General features: G+C 41.6%; 1 long non-coding RNA gene across 1 annotated transcript in view; it reads left to right on the top strand.

Moving 5' to 3' along the window:
* The first annotated feature begins 12,958 nt into the window (after window positions 1-12,958).
* LOC147030918 (uncharacterized) overlaps window positions 12,959-25,159 on the top strand; it is a 30,294-nt gene continuing 18,093 nt past the window's right edge. The window contains exon 1 of the long non-coding RNA XR_015056567.1: window positions 12,959-13,345. This is a non-coding gene — a long non-coding RNA (uncharacterized LOC147030918). The remainder of the gene's footprint in view (window positions 13,346-25,159) is intronic.

The raw sequence follows: 25,159 nt of genomic DNA, 5'->3' as shown, positions 1-25,159 counted from the left end.
TCAGATAGTCAAAAAGAATGGTCAAGATTTTCAAACATTACGATGGGGAAATGTGAAAACGGTACATCGCCCCAGTGCTGATTGGAGAAGATCAGGAAGAATATTCATTTATAAAAGGGATTGATGAAAGTTGATGGCTGAAGATGGAAGTCGGTAGTGGAGGCTGGAAAGCAGGTGGGAGTGCACAAGCTCAGCTGCACGCGTGTGCTTTTTGTTTTTGACCAAATCCACCTACCCCCAAAATTTCTCGAGAATGGGGATTCAGATTCGTCCCTGCACCTCCAATTGGTACTGTCATCAAATACGTAAGCATCGCCAATGCTAAATTATGATCATCATCCATGAAGTGCTGAGACCCTTTCTAATCTCTTGTGAGAACGGGTGAGGGTTAGAAATCCCTTACATTTCGTCTCAATGCTGTGTCTGTTACATAAGTAAACTAGAGCTTGAAATTGGATTGAAAAATCTGTTAAAAAATAAATTTCAGGTGATAATGTTTCGCCAAACAAATGACAAAACAAACGTGAAATATAATGCCATGCATGCAGAAAATAAACAGAGCAAGAGTTATATACATGTGTAAAAAGAAACGGAGTATTTTGAACGAGCAAATACCACCCATCACTTCGCTGACGGGAATATTGAGAGGGGAGAGAAAATGAGGGAAGAGGGGTGGGGGAGAGAGAGTGTGAGAGTGGAGAGTGAGGAGGAGGAGGAGCGAGGAGAGAGGGATAGTGAGGTGGGGTGACGGGAGGGAAGGCAGACGTGCGGTGGAGTGTTAATTATGATTTATACCGTCTCATCAAAATGATTCTGCCTCGAATAACAGTCAAGATGGAAACAAAATATTGTCTGAAATCCATTTTCTACCGGTCATAATATCGATACCGCCCGGAGACAAACACTGCCCGGACAGGTCCAGAGACAAACACCGCCCAGACGTATCCGGAGCCAAGCTATCTGGAGACAAACACTGCCTGGACAAATCCAGAGACAAACTCTGTCCACACACATCCAGAGACAGAGAGATGTGTGGGAGGGTGCTGCACTGTATTAGGAGGGGGTGGAGCAATGATGGGACAGACAGACAGATAGACAGAGATAGGTGGGTGGGGGGGGGTGGGGAGTTAGCAGAGGAAAAAAAAATTGTTATGCTTTACGAACACGAAAGAACGAATGCATGGACGATATTGGCAATTATTTGGAAATCGACTGATTGGGGTAAGTGTGATTACTGACTACAGTATGCAAGGCATACAACCCAAAAATCTTGAGTAGCTTTTACTGTTGTTGTTTTGGGGGAATTTCAATAAACAAGTGTAAATAAAAAAAACAACATTGCATTATTAACGCTTCAAGGAGATGTGTATAAACAATGATGTTGAAAAACAGCTAGCAAGCGTCATGTGATAGGCAGAAGAAAAAATTGGCTCGGTAATTTAGAAAATACATTAATTCGGCCGGGTGCAAACGGATCGGAAATCGGGTGCTATCAAATATATTTTGCTTTGAAACTCACAAAGAGAAACAAATAACCTTTCTGAAGCCAATCATCATCATCATAAGATAAGGGATGGAACTTTACCACCACCAAGAAAAAAAGGCAAGCACACACACCCATGGGAGAGCCCCTTGAAAATCAAAATGTACCACCTTGTTGCAACTGCGGATTGATCAGGGCAAGAACTGGACCGCTATCAACTGTAAGCGGCTTAAGTACTCCGATGAAATGGTTGAGAAGGAACGGCTCGCTTGGCAATCACCGAACCATCATATTGAACACACACCTCCTGGAGATACCTGAAATGTCAAATACTGTATGTCCGAATTGGACAAATATACACTTTATTTTCTTTTGCAGTTGAAACTGGTGCCAAGTTCAATTTTGGAGCTGAAAGTTTGTAATTTGGCTTAGTTTAAGAGATTCTCAAGGTTAGAACATGTGCGGAAATGAAATAAAGCCACAAAGGCTGGCATCTCCAGGCGTTTATAAGCATTGCAATGTATCCAGGGATTCGTAGGTGTCGATAATATGAGTGAGCAGAGTGAAAAAAAACCCAAAACAAAACAACTTTATCGTTAAGACATTATGGCAGCCTGTTCCAAGTCTAGGCACTGTTGAGCAGGCCAAAAAACATGGTGGCTTCAGACCCCAGCGAGGTAACCCAGGATATGCCTTAAGACCCCATACAGAGTGAGGTGGCCGAGAATGCGCCTGATAATTGACGGCCTTATTTAATTATATCCTTTATCTTCAAAAGGAGTGTGTAATCAACCCAAACACCCAACTTTCACTCAAGCACTTCCTTGGAATTCCCAGAGCATGAATGTAAAGTTTCAGGCTAGTAGATTTCATGGTTTTGGAGTTATGGAGGAGAAACACACACACTTATTAGTATAGATAAGTCTGTGATGCTATCAGGCATGAAGGTAATGGAACACTTGAGCAACAGATTTGTTATGAAAGCTGTCTTTCAGTTTCCCCAGTCTTTTTCACAATATTAAAACCATCTTTTGTTCATCCACATCAACCACCAACCCCCTTCCCTCCTTCATGTGGTATTGTTGTGGGGCCGGGTCTCGGTGGCGAGCAAGAGCGCTCGGGAGAGCAGTAGAGTCGGCTACACCGAACACAAAGAATTTAGGTCGTACCTTTCAGATAAGTCCAAAAGGCATGGGCCCCTTACAGGACCATAAATCGCCAATAATTCAACCGCGTGGGGTAGGGTTAATTGCCAAACTTCAAAATACGTAAGTACCCACGCGGCAAAGCTTCTGGGGAAGTCACACCCTTGGCAGGCCTCGAGCGGGATGAGCAGTTACCATGCTCGAACCGTGTGTAACCCGAGCAGATGGTTACCGAGGCCTGTCGGTCCAAATGAACAATTACGGCAACAACGGCCTTCCTAATCCCCAATACGCACCGTGGCAAACAAATGGCAGAACTGACAAAGAACGAGCTGGTACATTGAACAAGAGGGGAATTTATTTACAATAATCGGGGGACGAGGGGAGCACGTAAGGGCAGAGTTATCCGAATAAAGAAGGGTATCAAATGTACAAGCAATTCCTTAAACAATTCGACTTCGAGACAGGGGCCAATGACACACACACACGCACACACAAATACCCAGAAAGATGGACCTCGAGGTCTTTATTGCCCCTTCAGCTCGGGAGGGAAGACGAGCTGAGGGGAGAGAACGTGGCTGGCTACCTGGCCGTGTTCGCGCGGCTGGACGACTTCACCTTCCCGGAGCACCAGGCGCCAGAGTACGGACCAGGGCAGCCGAATCCAGAGGAGGCGAGACGAGGTGATCTCCCATGATGAGATGGTCGACCGCTTGTCGTAATGCGCTAGACGAGACGCCTCGGATGCACGGGATGCAGTCAGAAGCGCCTCGAGCAGACGGTACACAATCATCAATTCTTTTCCCATCGTTTTTCGGGGGGGGGGGGTCCACTCTCCCATTGCCTGCTCCCATTGGGTGGCTCCGCCTTCTTGAGAACCCATTGGGTGGCTCGCGGCTCCGCCTTCTTGAGAAGGACCGCCCCCGTTTTGGTCTGCGCATCGCCCATTGGGTGGAAAATGAGGCATACCCTGATTTGGCGTGAAACCAGAATGAAGCGCTCCGTGCCCATAATTGGAGCCAAGCCAGAGTGAAACGCTTTGTAACCATATTTGGTGTGAAATCCACACCGCCTGGGGCATGGAATTCCACACATGCCGCATGCCGGTGAGCACACGAAGAGCACAGACAATGCCACGAGTAGAGTGTTGTTGTTGTCGTTGTTGGTGATGTAAAAATCCTCACTATAAAATAGTTCACAACGCACGTACAATTAATCACCCATTAAACATAGGACGGGACCCTCCCTAGAAACACATACTTGCCGATATAACTGATCTATAAGGACTCTGGCTGTTGTGCGAGATGGGTTCCAGATTCGTAACAGGATGATCTTGAACATTGTGTCATCTGCAAAGTGGTGGGACCATAGCTAAATTGGTTTTAGAATAGTATGGACCGTGTGCTCAAGTTGGTTATATTTGCACTTGCACTTGGGACATGTTCGAACGAGGTTGATCGTAATACGAAAGTGCATCAATCATGGAATGGTATTTTTACCCCACACATGCAAAACAAAAACAGGCTTACGCAATTAGTTCACCCTGTCTGTCCATCTCTATCTCTGTCCACAAACATAAGTCTATGATCAAGGAACAACGTGGTTTTAATGAAATGTAATGTTGTGAAGGATTCGGCAGTGGCGGGATTCGCACCCTACTCTTGACAGCCAAATGTTGAAGATTCGGCGTCACTTTACAGCGCCGCCGTCTCCAGGGTTATAACGCCAGCTGGCTCGGCACAGGTCTCGAGTTACGCGCCTCAGATCATGATACCAATGTACATCTGTGCCTTGCCAGTTGGGGAAATAGACCCCGGTTACAGAGTTGGTTTGTCAGAGACCGAGCGGAGTCTGCCAGTCCGTAACCATTTTGGTTTTAAATACAAATCGGGCGAATTGTTCCTCAGCAGGACAACTTTCATATGAATCAGCCAGATTTATTTGGGACACATCGGGGAACACAACACAAGCAAAACATTCATGACAATGTTATAATCAATCTATAACCCGCTCTTAACTAGGGAGCTACGGATGACGAGTTTCGAAGGGAACCCGAGCGAGATAAACCTTAGATAACATGCAGACAAGACACAGAGTACTTGGTGATGCCTCATGGACGAGAGGAAAAGTGTCAAAGGCACGAATGCGGCTCATGACAAGCCAATGTCAACGGATTCGAGCACCCAGCTCGAGCATGCAGCATGGCAAAATGGCGCTCGTACTCCTTCTCCTGGCACCACTTGCGCACCAGCGTCAGCGCGTTCAGCCCCCAAAAGGTCGACGGCACAAGAGCGAAAGATCCACGGTGTGCTCCAGCTGGCTTTTCACAAGGTCCAGCATACAAATCCAGGCCTGGCCTGCTCACCAGATTCGGCCAAATCGGGGTTTTGGGCTCCGCAGGCGGATCGACGGGATGGAAAGACGTGTCGAGCCATGCCGTGAGTTGGGACAGTCAGAGGCTCCGTCACTGGACTCCGGATGAAGCTGTCGATCACCTCCTCATAAAAGTCGATCGCCGACTCCCCTCATGCAGTTCTTCCTGCCTTCCTGGGGCTCGCTCTTCTCACGAAAGCCGATCCCAGGCTCGCCAAGCAGCCAGTTTCGTTTTACAGCCGATCACAGACTCCCATTAGCCGTTTCTCATCCAGCAGAAGGCAGACTGACCTCATCCAGTTCCTCTTGCCTTTTGGGGCGGCCTTTTCACGAAAGCCGATCGCAAAAACCCTCATACAGTTTCTCTTACTGCCGATCGCCCGACTGACACAGCCGTCCCTTATACAGCAGATCGCGACTCGACACCAGGCAGTGGCTCTCTTGTTTCTTGGGGCTCGCTTTTCTGGACACTCCCCCGGGAACCCGTGATTGGTCCATCGCTCGAGATTGCAGCTGCCCTCCACCAATCGGCTGCCGACACTCAGAGCGCTGGGCGGGGCTCGTTTGGAGAGGGGAAGGAAAAATAAGCAAGACGCCTCCCGGTCCACCACCACTGTACGAACACTGGACAGCCGGCTTCACCTCCCGACACACATGTAACGTCCAATTACCGAACAACCTGACGAAACATGCATTCAAGGGGGAATCTGGGCTAATCCTATATTTAATAACACACGAAGGGCAATTTCTGCAACAATATTTCAAATATGAATCATAAAGAGAACCTGTTTTGCAGTATGTTGGCTCTGAATTCATCCCGATAACTCATGCACAAAGGAGCAAGATATATATATATATATATATATATATATATATATATATATATATATATATATATATTTATATATATATATATATATATATATATATATATATATATATATATATATATATATATATATATATTGGGTGGTCGCGAGACTACTCTTATTCTCAGGTTTTCCAGCTGTCTGTATGTCTGTCTGTTTGTTTGTATGTAATGGACAGCTCTGGAGGCCAGAGGAGTCAACCAATTTTGATGAAACTTGACTGGTAGGTTCATACCAGGATGTAGTTGTATTCTTTTGAGCACCATTGCTATGGATGCCACCGTTGCCCAGCAACGGGACTTTGAAATTTTTGAAAAAAATCCGAAAAAATTTTTTTTCCCGAAAATCAAAAATCGGCTTCCGTGCTTTTATGCAGACTATAATCAACCTCTTTGTCAAAAACTGTATGACTAGTATGCAATTATATTACTATATGCTTTCACCCCAACGTTCGCGTTGGGATTCCATAACGTAGGGTTAGGGAATCGAACACAAATGATGAATGGACAGTTGCTCGTCATGTTCCTATATGGAACAACGAACAGCAAAAATGCCATCTGATGTGTTCTCTTATCTACATATTTCAAATTCGCCTCAGTTTTGCGACCACCCATGTCGCCGACCGCTTGTGCATATATATATATATATATATATATATATATATATATATATATATATATATATATATATATATATGTATATATATATATATATGTATATATATACATATATACACACATATACACATATGTTCTCTGCCGATCTGGAAATCAAACAGAATTGAAATTCATTCCAAACAGGAAAAAATAAAAAAACAACAAAATAATTTTTTTTTTTTAAACTTCCTGTTTTAGCAACAAACATGAAGGACACAAACAACAGGCACAAATAACTCATGTAGAAGATGTTATATCAACGGTGTTAAACTTCCGAAAAGAAGAAAAATTTCTTCAACCATTAAAAAAATCTTTATTTTATTTCGATTGAATTTTATACTTGAACAATGTAGAAGTACTCAGACAAATTACAGCATTTTACATCATCTCGAGCGATCAAATTTGCTGCTCGCAGAACCTGCAATGGTCCTGTTTTTTCTCAAGACTGTGTGGGGTAAGGTGTTCTATGAACTCTTTACTTGTATAATAAATGTGTGTTCCCCCCTCCCCACAACCCCTTTTGCAGAGTCTTGTCCGCATCTCATTCCTGACAAATATATTGTTGCGGCCACGGGTACTGAGAGACCAGCTTGTCACTCAGGGTGATTAATCCCCGGTTGTCCTCGGAAGAGCCGGACCTGGGGCCACCGCTCACAATTAATGTTGTGGTACAGTGGGTTGTTTTCGAACCACAAATGCCACCCAGTTAACCAGGAGTTCCATTGTCCACAGTCTAATTATACCGTTTAACTTGAGTTCACATGGTTACCTGAGCGGGGAGCACGCCCTCGGCAAAGCACCAATCTTATCTTGATTATATCTTAATTAGGGCAGCCGAGCATTTTAATAGTTGGTGTGTGCAGACTATTATAGGTCAAATCTGTGGTAATTACCTCCCAGTCTATCTGAGTTCAGACAATGCTAGAGCAATGGAAGGAAAGGACAAACACAGACAGGTTGGAAATTGACAAATGATTTATAAATAATAAAATAAATTTTTTTATTTTCTGAAGTAAATAAATGAATAAATTTCAAAGCAATCGAAATGAATAGTTACTCAGGCAAAATCAATGAAAATGACAGGAAAGAGAGAGCAGATGCTTATTGGGGGTTGACTTACAACTATACACAAATAAGGGTACCCAGCAGATCAATTTTTTTTTTGGGGGGGGGGGAGGAGTCATATCGCTCACCAGAGAGTAGTCGTCCGTGAGGTGAAAATGTCCTGAAATGTGTGCGTGCGTGTCTGGTCCGTCACCAGCACCCAGCCTTGCCGTGCACCCACTCACCAACAGCTTTGAATGCCAGTCGACATCTGGGGGGCACCGAGATTGTCTGTCGCGGGTTTAAACCCTGGTGCTGCGACACGGGCAACTCCCCACACTTCACGAAACTGGTGACGTGCAGTGACCCACACGGTCCGTCGGTGACTGACATGTGCCTCACTTGTTGTCGGTGCTGCTCACACCCACACGCTCGCTTGCTCAAGTACTGGGAAGGACGAATTGTCTCGTTGTTGGCGCTGGTCAGACACCCACACACTCACTTCCTCTCTGGCTTGCTTCTTCCCTCCCGCTTTCTTTTTCACTTCCTCTCTGGCTTGCTTCTTCCCTCCCGCTTTCTTTTTCACTTCCTCTCTGGCTTTCTTTCTCCTCCCCAGAACAGACCTCTCCAATTCTTTTTATATCTGCGGCCGGTCTCGGCGGGCACAGATTCCCCCCACTACCATGACAACCCGTTCGCTCAAAAAAGGGCGGGTCGGCACTCGTGGAAGAAATACGTGCACAAACGTTGTTGTGGAAAAATAAGGGCGGGCATCAGCGCTCGCGAAAGAAATGTGTGTAAATGTGTCTGTCGTCAAGAAATAAGCTTCCCATAAGAGAGGGTATCTATCCTTTACCCTTTTCAATGCATCACATTTAAGATCCCATTACACATGGGGAAGGGGTTAATCTGAACATGCATTTAAGGAAATAACTGTCTGAGGACCTGGATGTGTGGATGCATTCATCAGACCGGATTCTAAAATTCGTAACACGATCATTTCATTGACAAGAAGCTTCTTCTTGCCTTTCGACTGCCACATGTGTGAAAGGCCGCCCAGTTCGTCCACGTGGATGAGCCTTGGGGAAATATCCAAATGTAATCGACTCCCGCAATGAGAGCACCGATATGAACACAGTCATTGCCCACTCGCAACAGCTTTTTGAAAATATCGTTTGATCATTCGTGGAGGTCAAAGACCTCCGGCACAGAGGACTTGCATTGGCGAACACCCCGACCGCGATAATATAAAACATAATCCTTGGAAATTCTTCAATGGGGTGGACAGGGCCGAAACAGCTTGGTGGGGATGGAGGAGAGTTTGAATTCGAGAGAGGGGTGGTTGTAACTATAAAAAGGAGGGGAGGGGGCAAGAAAATATTGGTTAACAGAGAGGCTATTGGGGCAAGCTTCAGATATAAACGATTACACAACGAAGCAACCGACACCGAATCCGACTAAGACTGCACCATCCGTGGATCCGTGTTACCCCATAGGTCCGAGTCTGTCGCCAGAAATGTCGATGGTTTGGTCACCGGTTAACCTACCACCAAGTCTTCCCAGCAGGAAACAGACACCTCCAGTCGAAACATTTTCAGTTTCACAAAAAGGTTTAACAAGCCGGTAGGCGACATGGCTGCTCGCTCAAGATGGAAAGCTGGCCGACGCGACTCGCCGATATTCATGTACATGCTATCAATCAATTTAGCACAATAAATATGATTATCACAGCCCTCTTAGTTTGCGCCCAGAAACCTACCTTGTGAAATTTCAGGCATGATTCCAAAGAGACTCTAACAAATGGCAGCCCTGGTAATTCCATTTATCTATTCGCGAAAGATTTTATTTTTTTATATGGTGCTGTAAGACATTCTCCTTGGGCACAAAAAACAGGTCCCTCGGAGGTATTGATTTTTTTGTACAGTCCACAATAAGTGTACGATGTACGATAAAGTATTTTAGCTGTTGCTAAGCAACGGAGGTGTGCATAGCAACCATTCATTTTTGTGTACATTTCACCCAAGTTTCATCAAAATCAGACTCTTTCTCTTCGAGATATTCGCAATTAACCATTTCTGAAATGTTCGACATGTACTCGCCCAAAACCTATCTCCTCCTGCAAATATTTTTTGTTTGGGCTGCAAATTGGCATGAAGGGAGGTAGATAGATTGTGCACAGAACTCTAAGCTTCAATTTTTTTTTGATTTTTTTTCGATTGTTTGACCACTTTAAAGGGCCGTTGCTATGCCGTTGCTGGGACCCGGGGTCCCATATTCGAAAGCACACGATTCTCAGAAATATTGGTCCTACCTACCAAATTTCATTGGAATCGGTTGAGTGGTTTAGCCCCTCGGCTTGACCAAAGTTTCGTGGACAGACAGACGGATGGAAATGTCCAGAACAAGCCGGTTGGCGACATGGCTGCTCGCTCTCGATGGAAAGCTGGCCGACGTGATCAGCCGATATTCATGTACATGCTATGAATCAATTCAGCACAATAAATATGATTATCACAGCTCTCTTAGTTTGCGCCCAGAAACCCGCCTTGTGAAATTTCAGGCATGTTTCCAAAGAGACTAACAAATGGCAGCCCTGGTAATTCCATTTATCTATTCGCCAAAGATTTTATTTTTTTATATGATGCTGGAAGACATACTCCTTGGGCACAAAAAAAACAGGTCCCTCGGAGGTATTGATTTTTTTGTACAGTCTACAATAAGTGTATGATGTACGTTAAAGTATTTAAGCTGTTGCTAAAGGGGCTGTTACACCTTGACGTTTTAGCCAGCATATGGCAAGGTCTCAAAATGTATGTAAAACGCTGGTGTACACTGAACTATTGATGTTTTTAAAAAGGTTTTGGGCGTATAATAACGTGTTGGACATTTGCATAACGAATTAGTAACGTACACAGAACGTTTCAATCACATATAGATAACTTATACCAACGAATGCTGAGTGTGTTGTCGGCGTTCACAACCTATGCCCAACGATAGTCTAACTTATGCAGAGCGCGCGGCAGCGTATCGCCGACGATCACGTGGCGTAGGCTATTCGTAGGCTGCGGCTCGACGATTCAAATCATAACCGCACTAGACATCGAAGTGTCAAGCCGCTGTCACACCTTGACGTTTTAGCCAGCGTATGCCGATGCATGAAAAATTTGCCGAACCAAGCTGGCACACGTCGAATACGTTATGGGTAAGTTTTGTATTCGTTAAGAGCACGCTGGCATACGTCATAGTAAGCTGGCATACGTCGACATATTTTCAGCATGTTGAAAATTTTGCGACGTACTCGGCGTATGACACACATTCCGCATACACTGGCCATAAATTATAGTCACGTTACGTGATCGTTGACACACGTTACTTGTAAGTTACTCATAAGTCGAAACACGTCAAGGTAATGGTTAGCGTCAGTATTCCAGATTCACTGTTTTTTTTTCTTTTTTCTTTGGTATGACGGTGATATTGACACTTTGATTTCTAGTGAGGTTATGATTTAAATCGTTGAGCGGCAGCCTATTAATTATGTTATATTATAACCGCACTAGAAATCAAAGTGTTAACATCACTGTCATACCAAAAAAAGGGGAAAAAAAAAACCAGGGAGTCTGGAACACTGACGCTAACCATTACCTTGACGTGTTTCGACTTATGAGTAACTTACAAGTAACGTGTGTCGACGTGTGTCAACAATAGCGCAACGTGCCTACTACTTATGGCCAGCGTTATGCGGAACGTGTGAGTCATACGCTGGCATACGTCAAAAAATTTCAAGCATGGAAAATTTGTCTAACAGCTCGGCGTACTACGACTTATGCCAGTGTACTACGACGTATGCCAGCGTACTATGACGTATGCCAGCGTGCTCTTAACGTATACAAAACTTACCCACACATATTCGACGTGTGCAAGCGTTTTAGACACATTTTTCATACGTCGGCATACGCTGGCGAAATCGTCAAGGTGTGACAGGACCTTAAGCAACGGAGGTGTGCATAGCAACCATTCATTTTTGTGTACATGCTGGACACATTGTACACATTTCACCCAAGTTTCATCAAAATCAGACTCTTTCTCTTCGAGATATTCGCAATTAACCGTTTCTGAAATGTTCGACATATACTCGCACAAAACCTATCTCCTTCAAATATTTTTTGTTACGGCTGCAAATTGGCATGAAGGGAGCTAGATAGATTGTGCACAGAACTCTAAGGTTCGATTATTCGATTTTTTGACCACTTTAAAGGGCCGTTGCTCGGGCCCGGGGTCCCATATTCGAAAGCACACGATTTCCAGAAATATTGGTCCTTCCTCCCAAATTTCATTGGAATCGGTTGAGTGGTTTAGCCCCGAGGCTTGACCAAAGTTTCGCAGACAGACAGACAGACAGATGGAAATGTCCATAATAAGGGTGCTCGAAGAGCAGCCAACAATCAAACCAGAGTCGTTTGTCGAAGTTTCAACTCTTTCATCAAAGGTAAACAAGTCACACAATCAATACAAATCCTGATAGAGAAATGATTACACGTGTGTCGCATGAAAACATGATAAAACCAGATGAGGTCGTCCACGAGATTCATCGTCATCATCAAACAAACGCGTCCATCGACAGAGAGCACGGTTCAGGTTGAGTGACGATTGAAATGGACGAAGTAAACACACGGAGGGAACGGCCTGGTGTTTGGGGGGGGATCGGGGCTGCGTGGAAAGAGACGACACGGGGCAACAGGTGAGAACACCTGAACGGACAATCAACAGACAAGCAGACGACGAGCTTGCTGTTCCACGTACAATCGGGTGTGGACATCAGACGTTCGGGCGGACACAAAGCTACAGGATCGATTTGACGGAATATTAAAAAAAAATCAAATAAATATCACAAAGAACATATTTGAAGCAATTAGCCGTCCGCACGTACCGGGAGGCAGACACGGACGCAGCAGTGCCGATTGTTCGACAGCACGGTCTAACTGTCTCCACCTTTACAGTTACACGAACCTGCACAACGTAGTTCCTAAAGTGCAGTCAGGCTGCCGTGCGTGCGTGCGTGCGTCACACCGACGTCCGCGCACGTCATGAATATTTCGAGTCGCGCCGTGACGTCACACAATAGGCCCGATAGAGGCGGACATTCTCTCGAATAATGCACAAAGAGACAAACCATTCACCAAATGTCCCGAAAACCTTAACAGTGAAATAACGACCGATCCCTGTGGCCGGTTTCGCAACCACGGTCCCTCACCGCAACCTCCTCGATCTTACCTCAGGAAAACGCCGACGCATCCATCCTCAAGTGGCGCGCACGTCGACGACCCACCCACGCAATCCACTCTACCCCTCCTCCCCTCACGGTCCGCCCTTCCCGTCAGCCGTCATCGACACTGTCCACACCTTTCCACAGCCCAATAATGCTGAGGGTTCACAATTGAAAAATAAAATGAATTAAAAAAAAAATGGCCAACGACCAACTAACAACCCTCCTGGTCCTCTCAATAAGCACAACGGTCGCGTCTCCTGCCCCGTTCGATTCCAACGAGTGACGGGACAGGAAACTAATGGGAACAGATTCGTTCGACTCTCCCATAACTCCCTCGATGGTCTCATTCTTGATTCCATCCGAAAGGACCTTGTCGGGTGCTTCCATGTCGCATCGTTCGAAGATAACTCTGACAGGTGAGCCATGAATAGAGCTGAGAGTTCACAAATTCAATGTCATCACTCCCATCGGGACGAAGACGATACTCCTCCTACCGGGAGCAACACATGGTGAGTCATTTGGGTCACACCATGGCGTGCAATTATGCTTCCCCCGAAGATTTAAATGTTTTCTAACTTTTCGCCTCATGGTTAGAATCACGATGCTTCCAATCAAGTCATCTATCCTGTACAATAAAGCATGAGTGTCTGTCCGTCTGTCCGTCCATCCCTGAACTACACCCTCAGCTTTGGGACGAGTCCCGCCAAATTTTTCTGTGGAACTTTTTGGGGTCCCAGTGGGTGCAATCCTAAAATTGGTGGCATTTTCATTATATTTCTCAATCCTTTGGCCTATGTTGCCCTTTTGGCCTATGTTGACTTCAAAAAAACTTGTTCGTTCAATTCGGTGATGTGAAATATAAATCCTCTTCAAATTTCAAGTCAATCGGATGAAAATTGAGGATTTTAAAAATCCCACCTAAATTGATGACCTTTGACCTATGTTGACATTTTGGCCTGTGTTGACTTTTTGGCCTATGTTGAATTCAGCGACCTGAATAATATTTAAATTTCAAGTCAATTGGATGAAAACTGAGGATTTTAGAGATCTCACCTCACATTGACCTTTGACCTAAGTTGACCTTTTGGCCTATGTTGACCTTTTGGTCTGTGTTGACTTTTTGGCCGATGTGATCTCAAAATCAATTGGTTGTTGAATTCATCAACCTGAAATATAAATAATCTTAAAATTTCAAGTCAATCAGATGAAAATTGAGGATTTTAGAAATCTCACCTCACGTTGACCTTTCACCTATGTTGACCTTTTGGCCTATGTTGACTTCAAAAATACTTGTTCATTGAATGCAGTGATGTGAAATATAAATCCTCTTCAAATTTCAAGTCAATCGGATGAAAATTGAGGATTTTAGAAATATCATCTAAATGGATGACCTTTGGCCGGTATTGACCTTTTGGCCTATGTTGCCTTTTTGGCCTATGTTGATCTTAAAATCAATTGGTTGTTGAATTCAGCGACCTGAAATATAAATAATATTTAAATTTCAAGTCAATTGGATGAAAACTGAGGATTTTAGAGATCTCACCTCACATTGACCTTTGACCTAAGTTGACCTTTTGGCCTATGTTGACCTTTTGGTCTGTGTTGACTTTTTGGCCGATGTGATCTCAAAATCAATTGGTTGTTGAATTCATCAACCTGAAATATAAATAATCTTAAAATTTCAAGTCAATCAGATGAAAATTGAGGATTTTAGAAATCTCACCTCACGTTGACCTTTCACCTATGTTGACCTTTTGGCCTATGTTGACTTTCAAAAATACTTGTTCATTGAATGCAGTGATGTGAAATATAAATCCTCTTCAAATTTCAAGTCAATCGGATGAAAATTGAGGATTTTAGAAATATCATCTAAATGGATGACCTTTGGCCGGTATTGACCTTTTGGCCTATGTTGCCTTTTTGGCCTATGTTGATCTTAAAATCAATTGGTTGTTGAATTCAGCGACCTGAAATATAAATAATATTTAAATTTCAAGTCAATTGGATGAAAACTGAGGATTTTAGAGATCTCACCTCACATTGACCTTTGACCTAAGTTGACCTTTTGGCCTATGTTGACCTTTTGGTCTGTGTTGACTTTTTGGCCGATGTGATCTCAAAATCAATTGGTTGTTGAATTCATCAACCTGAAATATAAATAATCTTAAAATTTCAAGTCAATCAGATGAAAATTGAGGATTTTAGAAATCTCACCTCACGTTGACCTTTCACCTATGTTGACCTTTTGGCCTATGTTGACTTCAAAAATACTTGTTCATTGAATGCAGTGATGTGAAATATAAATCCTCTTCAAATTTCAAGTCAATCGGATGAAAATTGAGGATTTTAGAAATATCATCTAAATGGATGACCTTTGGCCGGTATTGACCTTTTGGCCTATGTTGCCTTTTTGGCCGATGTTGATCTTAAAATCAATTGGTTGTTGAATTCAGCGACCTGAAATATAAATAATCTTTAAATTTCAAGTCAATCAGATGAAAATTGAGGATTTTAGAAATCCCACCGAAATTGATGACCTTTCACCTATGTTGACCTTTTGACCGATGTTGGCCTGTGTTGACTTTTTGGCCTATGTTGATCTCAAAATCAATTGGTTGTTGAATTCAGCGACCTAAAATATAAATAATCTTTAAATTTCAAGTCAATCAGATGAAAATTGAGGATTTTAGAAATCTCACCTCACGTTGACCTTTGGCTTATGTTGACCTTTTGGCCTATGTTGGCCTATGTTGACTTTTTGGCCTATGTTGATCTCAAAATCAATTGGTTGTTGAATTCAGCAACCTAAAATATAAATAATCTTTAAATTTCAAGTCAATCAGATGAAAATTGAGGATTTTAGAAATCTCACCTCATGTTGAGCTTTGGCCTATGTTGACTTCAAAAATATTTGTTCGTTGAATTCGGTGATGTGAAATATAAATCCTCTTCAAATTTCAAGTCAATCGGATGAAAATTGAGGATTTTTGAGATTTGACAAAGTTATTGATCTTTGGCCTATGTTTACCTTTTGACCTTTTGACCTCAAAAACAATAGGCTTCTTCCTTATGATGAACTCTACCATGTGGTGAAGTTTCGTGAAAAGCGGTTTGAAATCGTGACCTGTAGGCGAAACACTCTGTACCCACCTTACCCACTCACACCCAACTGTCCCTGGACTCTGTGTCCTTTTCTCCTGACAAACTGGAGAGCTTGCTGTCAAACCTCGACTCAGATTTTGCAACCGGTCCAGACGGCATCAGCCCACGTGTTGCAAAAACCTGCTCTTCTGCTCTTGCTCACCGTCTCTCTGTTCTATTCACCCTCTCGTTTGCTCAAGGTCATCTGCCATCTTCTTGGAAATCAGCAAACCTTACTGCTTTGCATAAAAAGGTGCAAAAACTGATCCCTGCAACTACAGACCAATCAGCCTTCTACCAATCATCAGCAAAGTCATGGAATCCAAAGCCTTCTACCACTTCCAGCATCAAAACCTTCTTCTCAAATGGCTTGGTTTCCAACCATCAATTTGGATTTAGACCTGGTCACTCAACCTTGGACATGCTGCTTCTGCTTTCCCAACAATGGATGGAGGACCTCAATGCTAGACATGAGATCAAAGCCATCTCCCTCGACATATCGTGAGCTTTCGATACAGCCTGGCATCCCACACTGCTCACCAAACTCTTCTTCGAGCATCCAAGGCAATCTCCACTCGTGGCTTGTGGACATCCTCTCCTGTCACAGTCAACGTGTGGCTCTTAATGGAATTCTCTCATCTCATTTTCTTATCCAGGCTGGATTTCCTCAAGGCAGCGTTCTGGGCCCTGTTCTTTTCTTCATTTTCATCAAAGATCTCTCAGACTCTCGAGAAAATCCTCTTTCTCTCTTTGTTGATGATTCCACCCTCTGCCGTACCATCTCTCATCCCTCTGATCGGCAAGCAGCAGCCACTTCACTCTCTGCAGATCTGGATAAAATCAGAAGCTGGGCCAACACGTGGAACATGTCTTTCAATCCTGACAAATCTCACACCCTCACTGTGTCTTTCCAAAAGGACCAACTGGAATCCCCCCCCCCCCCCCATATACTTTCTCAACAATCCCCTTGAAGAAATCCTTTCATTCAATCTTTTGGGTCTCACAATCTGCCACGATCTTTCCTGGGAAAGCCACATCTCCAAGCTGGCCTCCAAAGCCAGTCGCCGACTGGGCATCCTACGTCATGCAAAATTCCTTCCTTGGCACACCTGAGCTACTGACCATTCACAAAGCTTTCATCCACAGTCTGATGGAGTACTGCTGTTCCCTCTGGTGTAGTGCTCCTGTCTCACACCAAGCTCAACTTCACGCTGTAGAAACCAAGGCTTTTAGGATCATTGGTATCGTCCGTGATGAAGCACAGTCTTTGGGTTTCTCACCGGAGGCAGGTCAGTGGTCTTTCTGTCTCCGACCGTCTCCCCTCCCACATTTCCCTACCTCCTTTGTCTGTGATCTGCCGCCCCCCCCCCCCCGACCTCCTATATTTCCGCAGGGCACTCAAGGTCCGCCAAAAACCCTCTTCTGGTGAAACTGCCATATGAAGAATCACTTCTCACCTTCACTCTTTCATTCCTCTTTATCCCACCTCTGGAACAAACTCCCACACTCTCTTCAATCCCACTCTTCCCTCCAGGTCTTCAAAACAGGTGTTCGCCACCATCTCATGTCTTCCCCCATCCAAAATCTTGATCTTTACTACCTCCCTTAATCCCACCCCAAACCCACGTTTTTCAAATTCCCTGTTTTCCTTCCTGAAAGTCCCTGTCGCCCCATCTTGTTTATCCCGTGTACCCCGCCCCATCCCTCTCCCTTCCACAGATCTTTCATCTTTGTTCCCCACTATTTTGTGCTTCCCTCTCCCACCCCTCTTGTCTCCTGCCTTGTTATATGTTTGTGTATTTGCTCTTATATGAGCCTCGACATGGTATACCAAAAAAAAAAAGACAAACAAATAGAGAGACAAAACAACAAAATCGACCGACCAATTTATTGTACTTGCAAATCTTCAATTTTGCAAGTAACAAACAGACAAACAGACAGAAAAACACACGCGACTCACCAATATTCGTTTATAATCTTTCGCTTTTCAAAAGTAACACACTAACCAAACCGATCAACATACTTGGCCAAATGTATTTTGCCAAGTAATAACTGAGCAGGCCAACCAATATACTTGCGAATCTTCGATTTCGCAAGTAACAAACAAACAGGGGAGAAAATACAACCTCTGTTCACCTTTGGGGGTGGAGGTAATAAAAACATCTGTCTGTCTCTGTCTCTGTCTCTGTCTCTGTCTCTGTCTCTGTCTCTGTCTCTGTCTCTGTCTCTGTCTCTGTCTCTGTCTCTGTCTCTGTCTCTGTCTCTGTCTCTGTCTCTGTCTCTCTCTCACACACACACACACACACACACACACACACACACACACACACACACACACACACACACACACACACACACACACACACACACACACACACACACACACACACACACACACACAACATCAAATACAGGCAGATCGAGCTCAGACAAGTTTCATGCACAATGTCTCAAATGGCTTTCATTATCAAATGATCACGTTCTGCACAATTGTATCTGGAGAAATGCCTCGTCATTTGCACATTGTTGGTCTAACAACGATTTGGGGTTGATTTATTCTTCAAAGCCGCCCAGGACACTGGGCAATTTTTTTTTGTAATCTGGAAGGACACCGAGCCTTCTCTGACTGTGCAAAGTGAGGTCTGCATACAGGATCCAATTTGCTCCTTGGCTTTGTGTGCATGACTCACCTGTTCCCAGGGTACTGCATCACACCTGTTCTTAAGGTCTGTGTATGGGACCCATCTACTCCAGCTGTCTGCGTACGAGATCCTACAAGTTCCCTGGTCAGCGTATGGGATCCCACCTGTTCCCAGTGTTTTTTGTATAGATCCCATTTTACGGAGAGTAATATCAGGGTACCAGAAATGTACAATTAATTCAAATCATGATTGATTATTTTTTTTTTTATCTCCATGCTTCTTTTTAAAAGACGGGTTCCATTGGCATGTATTGTAATCGGCTCTGTCTGTCATGCTGTCGCCTCCGAAAATCCTGAACAGCTGTGCAGTAATTCACCAAACTTGGTAGTTATTATCACCACATGGCAAGAAGATGCCAGAGCGGCATGATTTTATCCCCCCCCCATTCCCCCCCCCCCCCACGGTCAGAAGGTCAAATACCAAAAAAATGCAATTACAGGTACATTTTAAAACATTTTTAATGAAACTTTGTATGTTCAGTCAACATTGGGGGGGGGGGCGCATGAAATGTGTTACAATTCTTTTGGATTTGATCCCTGGTTCGTTTATGCCACAGGGGGTGGGTACTTCGAGTCAGAGGAGTAAAAACAGAAGATGTTTTCAACTCAACATTTGATATTGGGTCACTCCTGGTGGAACTCTTTGCCATCTTTCAACTTTGCTTTAGATGGGAAGTGGGGGGGGGGGGATTTGTGATGGTGTGCCATAATCAACAAACAAAACAGTGCAATGTAAACTGCACCATTTGGGTTGAATCACTTACATTCATAAGTGAAAACGATATAGAAAAATTGTTCTGACCTCCAGTACTTTATGTCCCCATTTTTGGGGTCACCAGCGGTTACCTTATCAAATCAAGCTGTTTGTGGAGTTTGTCAATACCGTTGGGCCAGAGGCGATACCCAGCAAACACACAATATTCCTGCCACATTATAGTCCAAATAACAATGCCTTACAATGTTGCAGAAACGTTGTTTTGCTGGGTATCTCCCTCGATCCAATGTGATGAACGAGGTCAGCCCAAAGCCACAGCCAGATCCTGGCCTTGTTAGTGACGTCACAGTTTAGAATTGAAGTCTTTCCCAACACAGCGGGTCAATGGCTGAGTAGGTCATGCCTTCTTGCATTAAATACCATTGGCCCAGTTGCATAAAGTGTCTTTAAGAAAAGATTTGAGGATATACTTCAATATTTCCTCAAGTCTACCCTTGAGGACATCCTTAATTTGAGGATCGTTGCATATTCGAATATTCCGTAAGTTTTTCCTTACAACATTCCTTAAACTCAAGGGAGCACTCCGTCGTTCTTAAACACAAACATTTGAGTTTCCAAATGGTGTTCTTCATGGAAACCCTGATCTAAAACACATACTAAGGAATAACTACAATTATACTTAGGATCTTCGATTCCCCCAGGAGTCATTTCCAAAACAATATGTTTTAAATAATTTATTTATAAACTCCATCGAAACGACAATCCCACGCATGAAATCTGGGGCTGAAGTAAAGGTGTGTTCTGGTGCAGATACTACTGATGCAGGTGAATGAGTTGCTCTTAGTGTAGTGGTACTTTCATGATGCGAACACTTATTACTTCTTGTTCAAGTTAGTTGCATACCAATTCAATTGAAACCGACAATGACCCATGAAAAAGGGTCAACTGCGAACGTAATAAATAGATTGAATATCGCATGTTGCTCAGTCCATAACTCGTCAATCCCGCGTCATGGAGAGATGTGTGGGGCCTCATTTGACTCGGGGGAGTCCCGGTTTACCCTGTGGACCCCAGGTCTTACCAAAATTGAGGGATTATTAACAATTATACACTATCTATAGTTATAATGTTGGAATTAAACAGAAAAGTACTTCAACAACACACATCATACAACTAATGACACAATGTATTGTCTCTCTTGTGCTTGAGAAAAGCCTCCACGAGTGCTTCTGTCTCTTCCTGAAGCCAGTTTGTGGATCGCTTTGCCACCATCGAACTTTTGGGCGCCTCTTCTTTTTCCCTCTAATCAGATCTCTGTCTCTGTCTCTGTCTCTCTCTCCCGATTGACTGCCTCGCATAGCAACAGCTCCAAAGGATTTCCTCAACCTTAAAGAAATCCTTACCTGAGGATTTCCAAAGGGTAGTTTATGCAACAGCCCTCATGTAAATCCTTCACCTTCCTTCGCCACATTGTACCTTAAGGGGAATCTTTCCGAAAGGATGAGCGAATTTTATGCAACTGGGCCATTACTCTCAATGTTGTTGGTTTGATTCCCGTGGTTGCTCACTGTGAGGTTTTAGTATGGGTAGTGAGAGTCGTCTGATCTTCTTGGAGATTGTTTGACACCAGCCCTCACTGTTTGCCATCTAAGATTTTGCAATGCAGCTTCTACACCAAAAACCTATCCATGTGCCCTCACGTTCCCTTAAACAGCTGTCTTTGGTTCCAAAGGATGGAGGAAATCGAGGCCAGTCCAGTAGAGTATATACAGCAGTGATAGATGGAAAATGACATAAACTAAACACAGAAGCATTTTTATAAAGTGGGTTATATGTGAACATTTTTCTTTCACTGGCTAGTTGGACAAGCAAGACCAAATCTCAATAGTTTGCAGTAGGGTGAATATACTGATTCTGACTCACTTTTCCCCATGTAAATGAATGGGGGATTTTCAGCGATTCATTTTTTTTTCCCTAAAAAGTAAACCCCCTTTTTATCCCAAGGTATATTTATTTGTCTCCCCTTTGAACCAAGGGACACTTTTTTCAAATAACCAATGCAATAAGATAAAGATTTGTTCAAGTCGAAAAGTAGAAATGTGATTTGTTAATATAAAGGTGATTCGAAAGAAATATCTGAAACATCTAAGCCTCGGAACACTCTTTTTCAAATAGCCAATGCATATTGTTTAGCTCACTCATTGAACCTATAAAGATTTTTTCATTCTCAAATTCCTTCAATAGTTTAATTTTCTTTGCACAATAATTCCCATCTAAAATATTTAAAAATAAAACATTTGAATCTTTATATTTTTTAAGATACCCCTTTTGTGCCATTACGAAATGATAAACTTCTCTTAATGCTCTTGTTTGAGCACCTCCTGAGCCACATATCATTTTGAGATTATAGTAAATTGTTTTTTCATTGTTCAATTGATAACCATCAAAGTTTTCAGTCCATTCAAGGATATTTATTTTTTTCTTTACATCCTCTAACTTACTAGTTTTTAAATTGATTCACTTATTTGTTTTATTTACCTTTGTCTTAGTTATTTTTTCAATAAGACTTATTTGATATTTTTCACATTCATTATGTTTTCCATTTATATACCAAGACTGAGATTTTCTCCTCTCTTTAGTTTGATTTATACTTGGTTTGACCATTTATATATTGTGAAAAAATGTGGCGGAAGCCCTTAAAAAACCCAAACCCATTTTCCCATCGTTAAAACACAATCTATTCGATACACTCTATCATACAATATCCATATGGAACACAATCTATTCCATTATCTAAAATAAATCTCTTATCATCAAAGGCTCCTAATGCCTTTTTATTTACTTCTTCACTTTTTCTGTTATGTTTATAACTTCTTGTTGTATTCATTTTCCTATATTCTTCTTTCTTATTCATCAAACAATTATAATAATTTCTAAAAGTTATTTATTTCTTTATTACATATTTCTTTATTCCCTTTAACCTCTTATCAATCTGATCACCATACTTAAAAGCATATGCCTTTGCTCTCAATCCAATAAACTCACTCATTACTTTTCCACCAAACTCATCCTTAAACTTACCAATAACCTTTTCATTCTTTTTGGAAAATAACTCACTCTTCTTACTAAAGTTAGTTGTATCATAGACTCCAATATTTTTCTTCATATCTTTATAAACATCATCAGTTTTTAAATCTAGGATAAAACTATCAGTGTCCATATACAACAATGAAACATTTTCACCATACTCTTTCTTGAAGCCATTATGCAAATAATCATACATCAATATCTTTGATAAATCAAGAACTGCTGTTCCAATATAAATTGGTTTATCCGTTACAATACTTTCCTTTTCCATATGAATAGCAGAAAAGTTCTCTGAAAAAACCTCTTCTCTCTTAAAACTTGGTTTATTTATCAATCTCGAAGCTTCTTTCCAAGATGTTGCAAATCTAATGTTTTGCCTGTTTCTAACATACTCCATTGTCTTTCCAAAGACAGCATTATTCATCAATTTATAGAATTCCCCTTCAAATTTTACTTTTGTATTTGTTCTCATATCTGTATTTAATTTAATATACTTTTTCATCCAAGGACTTTGTTTAAACTCTATGAATTTTAGCTACTCTCAATCCTTCTCTCAAAAACTGTTTCAAGCTTCTCTGATGCAAAACATATCCCTCTTTATCATAGAATGTTGTTAATAACTTTTCTGTTGATTTGCCTTTAATATTAAAACTTTTATGATAATCACTTAACCATTCTTTCTTTGTGGTTTCTTTTTCATATGCAAAAGGAAGGTCTTTATGGTTATTATGAAGATCACTCAGGTACCTCAAATCAACTTCCAAATAATAACCTTCTTCTTACTCATTCAATTCCTCTTGAGAAGAAATAACAATATTCATCAAAGCCTTTTCATAATCCTTTTCTTCCACCCACTCTCATTTTCCATAAGGCAGAGATTGAGACATTGCCCATCCATACAAATTATTAGCATCAAAATACATCAAATAATTACTATCTTTTTCACCATCATAATTTGGAAGATATTTATTATTTGCTTTAGCATATCTTTTTGAACATACTTGTGATATTCCACCTCTCTTGGACTTCTCAATCATCAAAAGCATATCTACATCACTGATTAAATCTATATCTTGTTTTGTCATTTTCAACATTGCACTCCAACCTAAACCAGGAGCTGTGAAAGAGTGGGCAGGATCTTATCCATAACTATTTTATTTTGACAGAGTGATCTAAAAGCTTCAAACACATCAGCTAACAATAAAACATCTGTTTTTAGATACAAATCATGATATTCTCCAAGGTTCTTTATCTTAAATATTTTCCAAATTTCTTGTGCGTGTTTATATTCCTTATCACTTATCTCTTCTTCATAAAGGTTCTTATAGAAACTTTCTTTTGAAGGAAGTTGTGTTTCTTTAAATCTCATAAAAGAATCCATATAATCATAAGGATAAATTTGCTTACTTGTAAGAATTTTCTCTTAACTTTGAATTTCATTCCTTGTTTGAATTTCCTCTCCAGTTAGAATTTCCTCTTTAATCAGAATTTCATCTGTAATCAGAATTTCCTCTTTCGTTAGAATTTCCTCTTTTGGAAAGAATGAATTAAGATTTGGAAAAGACCCCGTGGAGCTTAGATTTGATTCGAGGAAGGCTGGTGGTGTTCCCATAAACTTGTAAGAATCTAGAAACCTAATACGAGTTAAAGGTTTTGTGAATATCATTTTTGTAAATGAAATATACTTTTGACTTGTGTTTGTTATGGCAGAAATATTCCCTGGTGTTTTTGAAAGTTCATTTATAAATAGATGTGTATCATAGTTGTGAAGAAAGACTGGAATAAAAGAAGGAAATTTATAATGAAGATTACAACAGGAATGAGCGGGACCTCTGTATTTACCAGTAAGATGACAATGATCCCTAACTTTAGACTCCTCAATTTCCCCCTCACAAATATGACAGATATTGTTCTTTCTAAATTCTAATTTTTCTTCTTCGGTGAATTTCATCGGTTCATTTGTTTCTTTCATTTATTTAGTTAGTCTTATACAATCCTTTTCTAATCGTTTTACAAACTCTTGTGAAGCTTTTTTTCCATGATAATGTTCAAGTTTATTAAACTTTTCTCCAACAGATGATTTGATATAATTACAGAAACCACAAGAAATATGTTTTTGATATTTATTTGTATATGATTCTTTTGGATGAGGAGAAGCAGTATTTTACTTTTTTTAGGATACATTCAAAATCAGCATATATCACAAATGGGTGCATGATAGATTTATTATAATCTTCAAAAGAAATCTTTTCACCAGGTTTCGGCATTGTAATTATAGCTGATTTATGATTACTACAATATTTTGAATGTTGTTCTAATCGTTCTTTTGTATGAAATGAATTAAGACATCGCTTACAAGGATATATTTTGTTTGCTGTTCTGAAGACCTGAGAAGAGATTAATCTTGATAAATTATTGATGTCTGTATAATGTGAATTCTTTCCAACACTAAAATATAAAAGATCAATGTGTGTTTCTTCATTTTTAGAGTTGTTTGAAATTTTTAATATTTGAACTTTGTTTGTATCTGTTAATCCATATACATTAATAGAAAGATTATTCGTTTTCTCAAATTTAGGAATATCTGTTAGTGGCATTGGGAATTTAAAATCTTTAATGTCCAAGGTATTCTCATATTTCATATATTGTTTTACTCTTTCTGAATTACATTTTGGTGGA

This window comes from Eptatretus burgeri, chromosome 3 (assembly GCF_056783735.1).
Source record: "Eptatretus burgeri isolate ZD-2024b chromosome 3, Ebu_testis_v1, whole genome shotgun sequence".
NCBI classification, from domain to species: domain Eukaryota; kingdom Metazoa; phylum Chordata; class Myxini; order Myxiniformes; family Myxinidae; genus Eptatretus; species Eptatretus burgeri.
The sequence above is the reverse complement of the archived record's forward strand: the minus strand, read 5'-3'. Positions and strand labels throughout refer to the sequence as shown.